Here is a 15864-nt window from a genome sequence, read left to right as displayed (position 1 = left end):
AGAATTATACACACATCTCATTCTTACATTCAGTGCCCATATGGGAATATTGACTTAATAAATTCGGTGCTTGGGTTTGTAGCCAGACGTGCCTTTGTGCATAGCTCTCTGCAAGATGTGCCTGGAGAATTTTTAGACTCCTTGATTATACACAGCAGATCCTCCTCTCTTTAAGAATTTGTACTTTATAAACTATGTCTACATAGAACAATTTTGTGACCTTTTAAAAATATATGGCAGCTGGTGGAATAAATGTCAACTAAAGTGGAGTCGTATTTAGGTGTTTATTACACTTTCAGATTGAACCTCACTGATGAATAGGTTGTTGTCATTTCTGTCATCGGTATCATTTTTAAATGATGTTCTTCAGTGCTTCCATTTGGTGGTATCAGGGCTAACAGGACTGTCTGTACATATTTATAAGACCATCCCCCAGCTACTAAATAAATGATGCCTATTCTCTTTTTTTGTTCAAATGGCAATTGCAGCATTTCAATCCATTCTTACTAATCTCCCATTTTGCTCAGCATTCACATCTATGTGTCTGGGGTCTGTTAAATGACTCACTACTGAAGGCTATGCACTGTGTAGACTCTTTAAAACCCTATCTGGCTTTGTGCTCCTCAGGTTCTGCAGTCACTGGCAATAATGCACATAATTTTAACTGTGGAGAATGTCATTAAGCTAAAATGGAACATTTACACAGTCCCTTTTGCAGAGAATTTTGGGCTAGGAAAATGAATGTGTGTGTCAGACATTTTACAGCACACAAGAATGTGATTTATTGATTTCTGATGGCGCTGTTGGCATCAGTGTATATATTTAAAGAAGTCATGCAGCCTTTATAAATGCAAATGGGAAAAGCTTTCCGTCTTTTTCCTCCATGGAAATAGCTCATACATTTTCAATAACTCAGGCTCCTCTTAGAGATTGCTCTATGTACTGTATATATTGATTTTAAAAGTATACTGTTATTTTATTCCACAACTAGTGTGTATAATGAAATGTCAATTTACCTAGAAGATTATAAAATTCAAAAGTATTAAAGATATGAAAAATACTAGTATCTTGAGCCTTTAGGTAAAAGTAAGTGTGTACTTGAGATGTAATTATTTTAATGGAACTGACACTTTGGCTTTTTCCCTGCTTCTGAAAGCATATCTTAAAGTACTTAGGAAATCCATTATTCCTTCTTGCCTCAGTCACTTACTGATGACAGTAAATCATACATGCCCACAACTACCTTCGTAGACCATGCCTGGAGATTTCTTTTCTCACCCTTAGAGCTTCGTGAAGGTATATATCATTTATTTAATATTGTAGTGATTTCTGATGGAGGAAAGAGGTTTCATTTGCATAGTAGCCAGTGCTTAGCTGACTGATAGTTAACATCAGATCCTGTTTATCAGAATCTGCTACAATATATTTCAAATAACATATAGAAGATTGAATTACAGATAATAGGCAATCCAACAGAGTTTATTTTAGTTCTGTACAGGTACTTAACAGAGGAACACAGCTCATTTAACTTAGAGAACATATCATTTTATATATTAACCAGTTTCTGCCTCTTTTATATAGTAAATGGCAATGTCCTGGCCTGGAAGGATATCTTTGGCCACTACCACTGACATTTTGGATTATTAAATATTTAAGTTGTCATCTAATTTGTTATATAATTTATTTAATCATGTGTATGTATAATACTTAATGTCCAGGTTAGAATGGAATGGAGAATAAGGGACTTAACCAAGTTAGGGTCATGCGTGGAAGGAAAAATATAATTTCACTTATAAAATTACTTTTGAGTCTTACTATTTATTAAAGCCTATTCAAAAAATATCTTTGCCAAGAAAGTACTTTGATTCCATTTTTAAAGTTTACTTAAAGAGTCAATTATGAGCAGGGACTCAGCAATGCAATAATGTTTGGATCTCTGGATTAAGGTACCAGTGTAAGTTTGCATACTTAATTCCCTTGACTATTTCTAATTTTCCATTAAAGAGACACTGGCTTTTTCCCATTAATAGACTTCATTATCAGTCCTGGAACCAAAGGAAAAATGCCATGCAAACACCAAACACTGTGAGGAATTTCTGCAGGAGATAATGAAGGTGACACTAGATTTACTGGCAAGAGCATGAAGGTGCAATTGTTAGGATGCCCCTAGGGACACCAGAATCCTATATGGGAATGCCTGGGTTCAAATCCCAACTCTGCTTCTGATTCCAGCTTCCTGCTAACGTGCACTCTGGGAGGCTTCAGGTGAAGGCTTAAGTACTTGGGTCCCTGCCACCCACCTGGAATACCTGGCTTGAATTCCTCATTCCTGGCTTCAACCTGGTCCAGCCCCACCAACGCCAGCATTTGGGGAATGAATCAGCATATGAGAGATATCAGTCCGTCCCTCTCTGTCTCTGTCTCTATTTCAAATAAATTTTTTAAAGTGAAAAAAAAATAAGGAAAACTCCTTGTTGGCTCTGACTGGGAGAGACTGTAGATATGCTCTAATGCAAAACTAATTCTGAGTGATGAGGCCAGAGACCAGGGTGGAGGAATCAGAAGGAGCAAATTCTAATGCTCTGCTTTCTGGGAATGTTCACTGGGATTTAGCCTGTTATAACAGGGTCCCACTGCAGAAAATGTTTCCAGGCTGGTTAAAGCCCAGCTGCTTTGTTTGCTATAGGGAGGGCCGGCCTCACCGATGTGTCCCTAAAGATATGGGTAAGATGTTCTTTGTTAAAGAATCAGTCACTGTTCCTCACAAGTGCTGTACCTATACTTGGGTAAGCATCAACAGAAATCAACCTATACTTTTTCCTGAGCCTTTATCTGATCCTGATAGATTTGCAGGAGATCCAACAGAATTTCTGACAGAAACCATCTCCATGTCCACTATTGATACAACACCTGCTGACCTCACTCTCAGAATGAAGAGACCCAGTGTGACAATTCAGAGAGCAAGCTCCTAGTGGTGTATTGAGATGGGATAAAAATGTTCTCAGTGGTATCTGTTAATAATCTGAACATTATTCAAGCTAATTCAGTGATTTTACAAATATCAGTTGAAGTTTTACAAGGGCTTTGCAATATACTAGACATCATCGAGGATACCACATTTCCTGATACTTTCATGAGCCCTGCCTGTGTAGAGCTTACATTCTAGCAGGAGTTAAAACGTTGGAAATAGTGAATGTGTGTGCAGTTTTCTGCTGTAAACTGAGGAGGGAGCAAGCTTCAGAGTTAGGACATGAGGAAGCTTGATACAGGCATATGGAAATGGTTTGGTACTTGGAAATCTTTTTTAATTCACTTGAAAGGCAGAGAGACAGAGAGGGGGAAAAGGTCTTTCATCCTCTGGTTCATTTAGAGAACAAACCTACAACAGCCAGGGGCCAGGAACTCCACACAGGTCTGCCATGTGCATGGTAGGTGCCCTTTAGTACTTGAGCCTTCTCTGGAGGTGCTGGTTGTAGAATGATAAGTTCAACCATACAGTGGCTTTTTGTTATGTAGGTGTATTCAGGATGGCAAGATGCGGGAAAATCTGTGAACATGATGGGCCGGAAAACTTGAACTTGAAAATCGGGGAAATGAAGAAATGAGAATAATGGAGTGGATCAAAGTAAAGTGGAGAGCAGGTCAGAATGAGTCAGGAATGGCCATTTGATGAGGTGGATATGTTATCAGGTTGCTGGGTCGAATCCCAGCTACTCCACTTCATATCCAGTTTACTGCTAATGTGTATCTTGAGAGACAAAAAATGATGGCTGCAGCACTTGGGTGCCTGCCACCCTTGTGGGAGACCTGGATTGAGTTACTGGCTTGTGGCCTAGCCCAGCCCTGCCTGTTACAGGCATTTGGGGGAGTGAAAGAGCAAATGTAAAATCTTTCTCTCTCTCTCCCTCTCTCCTTCTCTCCCCTCTCCTAAATCTCTCCCCTTCCCTCCCCCTCCCATTCAAAGAAACTAATTTACCAAAAAAAAAAAAAAAAAAAAAGGAAGAATGGTTACAGCAGGAGTATGCAAGCATGCAAGCTGGGAAGGAGGAATCCTGGTTAGAGCATCGTCATCATCATAAAGGACTAAAGGTTATAGTTACAGAGCAATTAGGGGGATTTCCCTATTTTCCCCAAAGATCTATAGATTTTTTGTCTTTTATTTTAGTTATTAGTAGCTCTACAGAAAATTGGACTTTTCTTTCAGGATTTGGAGTTTTCCTATCTAGTTTAAGAATATATTCTACATCAGTATTAAACAAATATTCTCCAAAATATTCTAATAGTCTTATATTTTTAAAAATTTGTCTTTAGATTCTGATCGTGTGAGTTTTGCCATTTGTTTTCCTTTTTTGAGATGTTTTTGCCTATTCTGGGTCCTTCCATTTCCATAAGAAGTTTAAGATCAGTTTGTCAGTTTCTGTAAGGAAGCCCACTGGAATTTTGATAGAGATGATCAAGAATTTGCTGAGCACTTTGGGGAACATTGCCTTGCTTAGTCCTCTGATCCATGAACATGGGATATCTTTTTGTTTATTTATATCATTAATTTATTTCAATATACTTCTTAGTTTTCAAATTATAAGTTATACATTTCTTTTGTTAAATTTATTCTTAAAACTTTTTTTTAGTATTGTAAATAGGTTTTTCCAATTTTCTGTTAGTGAGGTGTCAGCTGCTCTTGTTATGGTGGTTTTCTTGTACATGACAAGTCTTCTGTTGCTATCCAAAATCTCTCTGGCTTTTAGTATTTTTACTATGATATGTCTGAGTGCTGAAACTCTGTGCACTATCTTGCTGCAATTTGTAGATTGTCCTTTATCAAATTTGGAAAGTTGGACATAATTTCTTTTATATTTTCTTCCATTTTGTCTCTCTCCTCCCTTTCTGTTACTCCCATTGTGTGCAACATATCTCTGAAGCTTTGTTCGTTCTTTAAATTCTTTCTTCTCTCTCTTCCTTTAAATGCATAATTTTTTTATTACTCTGTCTTTTAGTTTGCTGATTCTTTCATCTAGTTCAAATCTACTGCTGAGCTTCAATAGTGGAATTTTATTTGTGATTTTACTTTTCAACCCCAAATTTCTATTTCACTCTTTTTCATAGTCGCTATCTCATTATTGCTATTTATTCTCCCTTTGATGAGACACTGTCAAAATACCTTTCTTACTATATTTAAGCATAGTTGTCTTTAGTTATTTAAAGATATTTACAGTGGGTACTTTGAGGCCTGTTTTAGTTAAATCCAAAATCAGGGCCTGTCATTGCAGTTTTCTTGCCTTACTGCTTTCCAGTCTGTGGGTCATTCTTTCCTGTGTTGTTTTTTCTTTTTAATGTGTTCTCTCTCTTGCTCTCACTCTCGCTGTTTCTCCCTCCCTCTGCTTCTTTTTCCCCCCTCTATTCTTCTTCCTCTCTCATTTTCTCTCTTCTTTCTCCTTCCATCTCCTTCTGCTTGTCTATTTTTTTAAAAGATTTATTTCATTTATTTGAAAGAGTTACAGAGAGAGGCGGAGACAGAGACAGAGTTCTTCCATCCACGGGTTCACTCCCAAATGGTCTCTTTATTCATACACCCTCTCTTCTTCCTGAGTGGTTTTGATTGTTTTCTTATTACCCTGTTTAGAGACGAGCCTAGATAATTTAGTGAGGCTGATTTTCCCTGAGGTGTGGAACCTTTGGTGTTCCAGAAAGGCCATAGCGCTGGCCCTGACCACCGTCATCCTGAAGCTCTCTTTGTCCTTTCCTTGGTCTCTTTGTTAAAACATCATAAATATCTGTGTGAAATATACTAATTACTTAGTGTTTTTTTCCTTCACAGTAAAAGAATATTTCCTTTGTTTGTACCTTTTTTATCGTTAATTACCATTAATTTTAAAAGCTTACTTACAGTTGCTCTAGGGAATAGGATAATTAATTTATATTAGGTATACAGTGGTCACAGTGAGATTCCATTTGCCAGTCATAAACACTGTGGTCCTGTTTTTAACTGTTCTACTTCCCTGGTAGTCCATAAAATTATTGGGTATTTATGATAGTGCCCATGATTTTATAATCTCTGCTATGTCATACTTAGCCTTCAATTTCCATTAATTGCAGCTGGATTGCTTTATTGTTTTCAGCAATGCCCTGGGACATAAATTTCTCCACAGTTTGACCCAATTAAATTAGGGCTTCTTTAAAGGGTGGTTTGGAGGCTACTTTTTGGAGGTGATTCAAATCCCAAAATGATTCTTCTTAGCAAAACCTTTCTCTAGTTCTCTGGTAAATTCATTGACCTAAAGTTCAGCTCATTGCCCCCTCATTGAGCTACCAGTCTCCTCTTTGGTCATAATCTCCATTGGTTTGAAGATCACACTTAAACTTGGAGTTTCCCTGCACACTATTTTAAATAATGTCTGTGCCATTTGCGGGATGTTAGAGATTCTCTTCTCATGAACTTCTTGTCTACCTGGGTAGAGGCACTCCCTTAGAGCTTGCTTTGGTAGCAGGGCATTGGGTGGGCATGGTGGCCTTTGACCTTTCAGCTTGCCTCTGCTGTGGTGAAACCTCCACTCTGTGAGTGTGCTGGAGTCAAGGCACTGAGACCCTTGGCCTGCTGTATGAGAGGTAGAGCCACTCCCCTCCAGGGATCAGGGCATGGAGGAAAGGAGCCCCTGACTTCTTGGATGCACCTGCCAGGAATTTAGCCTCTGTAAGTCTAAGAGCTTCTAACCACACCAACATTCTGGAATGGAATTCAACTCCCTGTTTTTATATAAGGTAACAGATATTGTTCATTTGTTTTGTTTTGCTTTTGTTTTTTTGACAAGCAGAGTGGACAGTGAGAGAGAGAGACAGAGAGAAAGGTCTTCCTTTACCGTTAGTTCACCCTCCAATGGCCGCCACGGCCGGCGCTTTGCGGCCAGCGCACCGCGCTGGTCTGAAGCCAGGAGCCAGGTGCTTCTCCTGGTCTCCCATGTGGGTGCAGGGGCCAAGCACTTGGGCCATCCTCCACCGTCCTCCCGGTCCACAGCAGAGAGCTGGACTGGAGAGGGACAACGGGGACAGAATCCGGCGCCCTGACCGGGACTAGAACCCGGTGTGCAGGCGCCGCAGGCGGAGGATTAGCCTATTGAGCCACAGCGCCGGCCACAGATATTGTTTTACATTTGTTTGCCTTCATCTATATTACTGGTATGATGAAGCTATATATATAAATTATCCTTTACCCCAAATGACGTTAATAGTACGTGGATATTTCAGCATATTCTATAATGTAGTAGGCACTCAATAACTGTTTTATTTTTTGAATGAAATTCAGATAAACAGCGTATTTCTGAGTGAAAGCACTTCCAAAAAATAATTGATATTCTCTCTATCATACTAGGTTACATTCCAGAATCAGACATGAGAAAGGAAAATTACAACTTTGCTAAGTATTTTTATATTACAGAAGTGACTAAAAGAAGGGTTACATTAAAGTACAGATTATCTGACACCTGATACCTGAATAGTTTCCATTACAAATACTTATATTAATGTAGTAATATTTAAAGTATTTTTACCTCAAAGAAAGAAAACATTTCTTTTGATTGTAACTTTATTTTATTGTTATTTACCATAATTTTTGAGGCATTTTTTATTTCTTTGTATGGTGTGATAATTATATTAGGTTTGCAGTGTTCACAATGACATTACGTTTTTCCACTCATAAACATTGAGCCTAAGAGTCCTGTTTCTTTGATTGGCAGTAAGGATAAAATTAATGAGTGCATACAGCTCCTGTGTTAAAGGATTTTACAATCTAGAAGGAGAGTGAGCCATGCAATCTTAGAAAACAGTGTATTAAGTTATAAAACAGAAGCATGCCATTGATAATGAGGGAGGTCCAGGCGTTAATGATTCTTACACTGTGTTTCTTGCCTAGAGTAATTTCACTTTAAGTCTTTACAGATTTGTTTCTATTCATTGATATTTTAGTACCAAAATTTTGATTCTTTAATTCTGCTGTTTTGTACATTTAGAGGTTTCATTAAATAAATGGTGCATTGATGGAGGGTTGAGGAAATGCTTCAAGTAGTTCAGTGTCCCCACTTTGTTTAATCTCCTCTTGGGATACTTTCCAAAATGTTACTTTCTGTATCCTGCCTTCACATTTAAATTTTTCTTCAATGTTTTACCCATTAAGAAATGCTTTGAAAGGAAAGAGGCCAAGAAAAATAGAAGCAGAATTGAATAAGCTTCAATTGATGCTCAGATACTGTTATGTTTTAATAGCTTAGATATTTTTGTAATAATAATATATTTCCATAATCAGCAAATATTTTGTTCTTAAGATATGAGGCACAGATGTTATATTGCACAAGACAAAATAATGTTAGGGAATCCATAAAGCATTTATTGTATTTTTAATTTCTACTACAGATATATTTGATTGGAGGAGAAAAACTGTTAAGATACCATCCCACCAACCTGATATAAACTCATTCCCAAAACTTAAGGCTATGCTGTAAATTTTAAAATTTAACTGAAAATATTTTCCTTATACCAAATGTTTGTGACAGTTTTACTAAATTTAAAAACGTGGTCAGTTAAGTAATACAAGCTTTTTATTAATATAAAATGAGCCATTTTCAGCAATAAAATGAATTTGAACTCTAGATTTTTTCAACAAATACAAAACTGTAGATAACTGTTAGCAAATGTTATTTTAAAGCCGGCGCCGTGGCTCAATAGGCTAATCCTCCACCTTGCGGCGCCGGCACACCGGGTTCTAGACCCGGTGGGGGCGCCGGATTCTGTCCCGGTCGCCCCTCTTCCAGGCCAGCTCTCTGCTATGGCCAGGGAGTGCAGTGGAGGATGGCCCAGGTGCTTGGGCCCTGCACCCCATGGGAGACCAGGAAAAGCACCTGGCTCCTGGCTCCTGCCAGGATCAGCGCGGTGCGCCGGCTGCAGCGGCGGCCATTGGAGGGTGAACCAACGGCAAAGGAAGACCTTTCTCTCTCTGTCTCTCTCTCACTGTCCACTCTGCCTGTCAAAAAAAAAAAAAAAAAAAAAAAAAAAAAAAAGTTATTTTAAACAAGCCCTCAAATTTAACCTGGCCATTTCTGATTCTATCAATGCTGGGTCTTCCTCAGTCACCAATTCATTGTTCTTGTTGTTCTCTGGTCAACCATTAATTAAAATATGGGAAAAAATGGAAGGAAAAAATAATCATTTATGTTTGCATAAAAGTGTTATTGAAATATGAAATGCATTTAGATAAGGGCCTATCTTAGAATTGTACAGTTTGATGAATTTTATGAAAAATGAGCATACCCTTAATTAGCATGCAAGGCTTTTTCTGAAGTTTATTTAATTATTTATTTTTTGAAAGGCAGAGTTATAGTGAGAGAGGGAGAGACAGAGTCAGAGAGAGAGAGAGAGGTCTTCCCTCTGCTGGTTTACTTCCCAAACCACCACAACAACCAGGGCTGGGCCAGGCTGAAGCCAAAAACCTGGAGCTCTTTCCAGATCTGCCAGGTAGGCAGTGCTTGGGCCCCAAGTGCTTGGGCCATCTTCTGCTGCTTTCCCAGATGCATTAGGAGGGAGGTGGATCAGAAGTGGAGCAATTTGGACTCAAACCTGTGCTCAGACGGAATGCCAGCATCGCAGTTGATGCAAAACACACTAGGCCTTATTAGCTCCAATATGCCATTAGGTGCTACAGAAATTCCTGTTGCCCCCTTTAATTAATACCCACACAGAAGAGCCCACTATCACCTCTTTTGGGTTGTTTTTGAACCTTATGTGAATGAAATGATTCAGTATGTACTCTATTTGAATTCAGCTAAATATTTTGTGTGATTCGTATGTTACATTGTGTGTGGTAGTAATTAATTCTCATTCTGTGTAACATTCCATTGAGTAACTTCACTATAAATTCCTTGTTCATTCTTTTGATGGATACTTGCATTGTTTTCAGTGTGAGGCCATTTTGAGTAGGACTGCTATGGACATTTCATACCAATGTTTTTTGGTCTGCCTAAGTACAAAATTCCTCTGGATATATCCCTATAAGGCTAAATGCAGGATTGTAGAGTATATGTCTGTCCAGCTTTCTGGATAGTACTGAACAGTTTCTCAACATGATTGCATTAGTTTGCGCTTCCACCAGCAATATGTGAGCATTCATGATCTTTCACACTCTACTTGAACCAAATACTGTCAGTCTTTACAAGTTTTCCATTATGTTTGTAACTTGAATTTCTCTGATGACTAATGAGATTGTGCAACACTTTCCTTGTTTTTGAAAATTGGGTAAACCTCTTTCTTTGTTAATGACTAGTTCAAGTCTTTAGTCTACCTTTTTTTTATTGAATCATCTTTTTCTTACTATAAATTCAGGATATCAGTTCTATGGAAAATATACTGATGTTACCTTCTAACATTGTGGTTTGTCTTTTGATGCTTTCAGTGCTCTTCTTTGGTAAAGTTTATTTTAATGCACTTAAATTTGTTGAATTTTGTTACTATAATTAGCTTTTTGTATCATGATGAGAAATGTCCTTAAGATACAGATTTATATCTACAAACTACCTGAAGTTGAATATGAGTGTGTTATTAGATTTTTATGTATATATAGATTGTTAAATATACTTATTGAAGAGATCATCATTTTCTTCACTGCAAAATATAAGGAATGTCACCATTGGCAAAAAGTAATGATCACATATTTGTTTCTAGGGTAGATACTATTCTTGTGCACTAGTCTTTAAGTCTGTCTTTATACCCAAGTCATGTTATTTTGATAATTAATAGCCTGACATCAGCTTTGTTCTTTTTTTCTTGGGCTTCGGTGACCTTTTATGTTTTCATAGGAATTTTGAAATAGTAGTAGTATACATTTATATAAAAGCACATGAATTTTGCTTTAGGAGATCTAATATATAGGCCAATGTAGGGAAGAATTGAAATTAATACCTTCTAATACATGAATACAACTTGCCTTTCTGTTTTATTTGGATCTTTAATTTTGCTAAAGAACATTTCAATAATTCCCTTCAGAAACCTTGTATATCTTTTAAGAGTTTCTCATTTTGTGTTCTCTGATTTTTTTCTGCTATGCTTTGTTTCTATGTGTTGTTTTGTTGATGAGAATAAAACACTGTTTATGGAGTCAGTCCAGTGAATGGGCTGATTCACATAGTAGTTCTGATAGTGTATAGTTTGGGGGGAGATCATCTGAGTCTGCAATTGTGTCGTTTAAAATAATTACCATTATGTCATTTTAACATGTCCATACCTTTCTTACCATATCCACTGGAGAATATGTTCAGTACTGGGTTGTATAGAATGATGATAGCTGGCATCTGTATCTCACTTTTCATCTCAGGGATACTACACTTGATCTTAGCCAAAAGGCCAAGAAGCGATTCATCTCAGGGATAAAGATTTTGCTATTTCATCTTTACAAAGGACGCCTAATGCAGTTTTCTTTTGTAGACTTTTTTTTATCTTATTAAGAGAGTTTATCTCTATTCTTAGATTTGTTTGGTTTTAATCATAAACATAAGTAACATTTTCTCACCTAAAATGATTATTTTCTCCTTTATTATGTTGATGTAGTAAATGAGTAATGACTCTTCTGATATTAAGTGAACCTTATATTCCCAGAATAAACTTAAATATACACACAAATAAATACAACTTCTAATAATTTGTTTAGAATTTTTCATTGTCAGTTGAGAGATTGACCAGTAATATTCTTCCTTTTTTTCTCTGATACTTTACTTTTTCATGTTAATGTAACATTAATACAGAAAGAACAGGTTTGATATAGTTCAAAGATATAATTCTAAGAATATAATGATATTCTTTACCTCCCTCCCACACTTCTTCTCTCCCCTCCCTCCCTCTCTACCTTCCTTTCTTTTTTCTTTCCTTCTTTCTTTTCTAGTTGTTGATATAACATATTTTAAATGACATTACAGTTAAGGGGTTAATGCCCCACTAAATGGAGTTCAACAAGTAAAAAGTAAACGTCTTGGGGCCAGCGCTGTGATGTAGTAGGTAAAGCTACCATTGGCAGTGCTGCCCTGGTTTGTGTCTGGTTCATGTGCCGGCTGCTCCTCTTCTGATTCAGCTCCCTGCTAATGTTCCTGGGGAAGCAGTAGAAGATGGCCCAAGTACCCGGGCTCCTGCACCCACTTGGAAGACCCAGAAGAGGCTCCTGGCTACTGGCTTCTGTTTGGCCTGACCTAGGCCTTTATGGCCATCTGGGAAGTGGTCCACCAGATGGATGATGCTCTCTCTCTCTCTCTCTCTCTCTCTCTCTCTCTGTAACTCTGCCTTTCAAATAAACAAATCTGCCACCCTCAGGCAAAGTTTTAAAAGGGCCTGTTCCTGAACACGTGCCCTCTTGGCCCTTCTCTCCTGCGCTCTCTCGGTTCCTCTCTCTAGCCTCCACCTCTGGTCTCTTGGCTCTCTCTCTCTCTCGGCTCCTCTCATCTCTCTTCACTCCTTGCTAGCTCCTCTCCTCTCTGTTTCTCTCTCTTATACTTTCTCTCTCTTTCCCTTCGCCGCCCCTTCACTCTGGTCTGTTGGGTGTTCCCCAATGAGCCCTTTCCCTTAAAAAAAAAAAAGAATAAATAAAAATACTCTAGTTCAGTGAAAGTATAGGCAAAGGCTATAAACATTAATCAAATGAAAAGATGACCATTTCATCCATATAATACAAATTTTAAAATAATGAGAGATCATTAAAACTATAGTAGCATAAAATTCTTAACTATTCATGTGACAACGTTATAAAACAAAGTTCGACATAAATATTTTTATAATAATACTGATACACAAGGCATCTTTCTCTCCCTCTCTTTCTCTCTTTCTTTGTTTCCTTCCTTTCTCTCTTTCTTCCTTATTTTCTTCCCTCCCTTCTCCCCCCTTCTTTCTTTCTCTCTCTTTCTTTTAATGCCCTTGACAAGTTTAGTAACTGTTCTACTTAATGGGAAAGTTTCTATAAAATTTGCATTTTGCTTTCACAATGTTAGGGAAAGTACACTTGTGCAGTTATCTAGGCATAGATACCTTTTTGGGGAAGTTTTTAATTGCAGACTTGTTTCCTTTAGCCGTTGGAGAACTTTGATATCTTTTCTTAAAATAATCAGATTTTGTAAATTATTTCGAGAATTTAAAAAACTGAAGAGCACCGTTGAGGTAAAATTGACAAAATAGGAACTGCACATACAGAAAGTATAATAGTTGATAGATTTTATATGCAAATACACCATAGAAACATTACCACTGTCAAAATAATGAACATATCTACTACCCCAAAAAGTTCCTCATACCCTGTGACATCACATAAACCATACCCTGTGACATCCTTTCAATATTGTCTTGTAATCCATAATTGTTGCATAAACCAGTTCCCTATCTACTGGTGAAGAAGTGAGTCAAACAGAATTCTCATATTAGTGAATGTGAATAACCACTTTGAAAATGATTTAACATTATTTACTAATATCGACCCAGCATTTAAAACCCTCTTGCATTTATACCCAGTGGAAATCATGGATATATTTACCAAAAGATATGATCAATTTAAAAAGCACAAAAAATATATAACCTTGCTATATACAATAGCCCAATTTATGAACTACTGAAATACCCATCAGTAACATAATAACAAAATAAATTGCTGTATTTTGCTACTTGAATTTACCATAGTGGGAATGAACAGGTGACATCTACATGTAACAGTGTGAGTGAATCTCACAAAAATAATGCTGAGTGTAAGTGTGTAAGTATCCAATACAAAAGTATATATATTGTATATTTCATTTTTATAAAAGTCAAAAAGATGCAAAACTAGCCTGTTCTATTACCCTTGGGAATTAACAGTGGGGAAAAAGTGCTTCATAGTTCTGATAGTATTCTGTTTCTCAGCCTGGTTGCTGCTAAAATAAAAGCATTCATTTTGGTGGCAGCATTGTGGTGCAGTGTGTTAAGCTGCTGCTTACGATGCCAGTATCCCATATGGTCACTGGTTTGAGTTCCAGCTGCTCCACTTACAATACAACTCCCTGCTAATGTGCTTGGGGAAGCAGTAGAAGATGGCCAAAGTGCTGGGGGGCACTGCCATGCACTTGGGAGACCCAGATGGGTCTGGCTGTAGCAGTCAGTTGAAGAGTAAGCCAGTAGATGGAAGATTCATTCTCTCTCTCTCTCTCTCTCTCCCCCCTCCCTCCCTTCTTCTCTCTCTCCCTCTCTCACTCTCTCTCTGTCTCTCTCCCTCCCTCTCTCTGTGTGTCTTCCTTTCTGTAACTCTGCCTTTCAAATAAATGAATCTTTAAGAAAACACAAACATTCATTTGTGGATTCGTTCCTCATCACTACTACTACTACCCTCTGTTGAGTTGTAACCATCCATGTAGACCAAGTGTCTTAATTCCCTACTTGTACCTTATTTCACTGGCACCTCACTACAGTTCACTAGGAAATGGAACTAGTATCAGTTTCAGTTTAACAAATTGTGTCCACAGTTAGTGTCTTGACTAGAAATAATGTTTATAATTTTTTTTTCATTTGGACTTTCAGTTTTTATAGTTCATTTGTAGAGGAATGCTGGGAGTTTCTGAATATGCTCAAAGACATAAAAAAGTGGACAATTCTCCTTTGTCTTTTCTTTTAAAATGTATTTATTTGTCTGTTTGAAAGTCAGCTTACAGAGAGAGAGGGGGAGAGTCAGAGAAGTCTCCCATCCTCTAATTCACACCCCAAATGGCTGCAATGGCCAGGGCTGGACCTGTCCAAAGGCAGGAGCTGGAAGCTTTCCTCTGGACTTAGTCCATTTTCTGCTGCTTTCCCAGACACATTAGCATGGAGTTGAACCAGAAATGGAGCAGCTGGGACTCAAACCGTCACCCATATGGAATACTGGCGCCACTGGCATCAGCTTTAGCCACTAAGCCAAAGTGCTGGCCCCTCCTTTGTCTATTAAAGATATATGTCTTTATAATCACTTTTTAAAATAGGATTAATTCTAACCAATGTAAATTTCTTAATTTTTGCTTGATTTAATTATCTAATCTAGGATTTCTTGCTTATTTAGATGTAGATCTTTTAGTGAAGGCTTAACAGATTTCACCTTCTCTTTTATTTCTTTCAAACATGAGAAAAGTGTAGTTATGAGAGTATTGTATTTAACCATACAGTTAGAACATATGGATTTTCACTTTAACGGACCATATTAAACTTTTAGTTTGATTGTTTTACTGGATTTTTTTTTTTGTGATTGTTTTTGGAGAACAAAATTAAAATATTTGCTTATTCATTGGAAAGGCAGAGACATTGAAGGGGGCGCGGAGAGAAAGAGATATCTTCCATGCTCTGGTTCAATTCCCCAAATGATCACAACAGCCAGGGCTGGACGAGGCTGAAGCCAGGAGCCAGGAAGTCTGTCCAGGTCTCCCATGGATAGCAGGAACTGAAGTACTTGTGCTGTCAGCTGCTGCCTCCTGGACTCATTACTAGGAAACTGGATCAGAAGCAGAGCAGTTGGGACTTGAACTGGCACTCTATAATGTGGGTGTCACAAATGACAGCTTAATCCTCTGTGCCAAAATGCTCCAGATAAAAATAGTTTTACAAAGCCTTTATTTCATAAAGTTTTAAAACTTATGATAAAGTAAATTTTATATAAAATGACCTATAAAATGCATATCATTGCATCTTTTTTCTAATGTTAGTTTTAAAATGTTCCATTTCATTTTGCCAGACTTATTGCATTTAGATTTTCTATTTGGCTTCCTGTATTTCAGCCTGACAGAATGGTTTTATCATTTTAGAACAAATGTAGATGTGGTTTTTCTTGAATTGGTTTCTAAACAAATTAACTTACATCTT

General features: G+C 37.5%; 1 protein-coding gene and 1 pseudogene across 4 annotated transcripts in view; one reads left to right on the top strand and one right to left on the bottom strand.

Annotated features, from left to right (window-relative positions):
• The window catches only part of ASXL3 (ASXL transcriptional regulator 3), a 193984-nt gene that overhangs the window by 136711 nt on the left and 41409 nt on the right, over window positions 1-15864 (top strand). The window lies entirely within an intron of this gene.
• Window positions 11306-11391, bottom strand: LOC127492517 (U2 spliceosomal RNA; annotated as a pseudogene).

Source organism: Oryctolagus cuniculus, chromosome 10 (assembly GCF_964237555.1).
Source record: "Oryctolagus cuniculus chromosome 10, mOryCun1.1, whole genome shotgun sequence".
Classification (NCBI taxonomy): domain Eukaryota; kingdom Metazoa; phylum Chordata; class Mammalia; order Lagomorpha; family Leporidae; genus Oryctolagus; species Oryctolagus cuniculus.
Note: the sequence above shows the minus strand (reverse complement) of the source record. Positions and strands in the feature narration are given on the sequence as shown.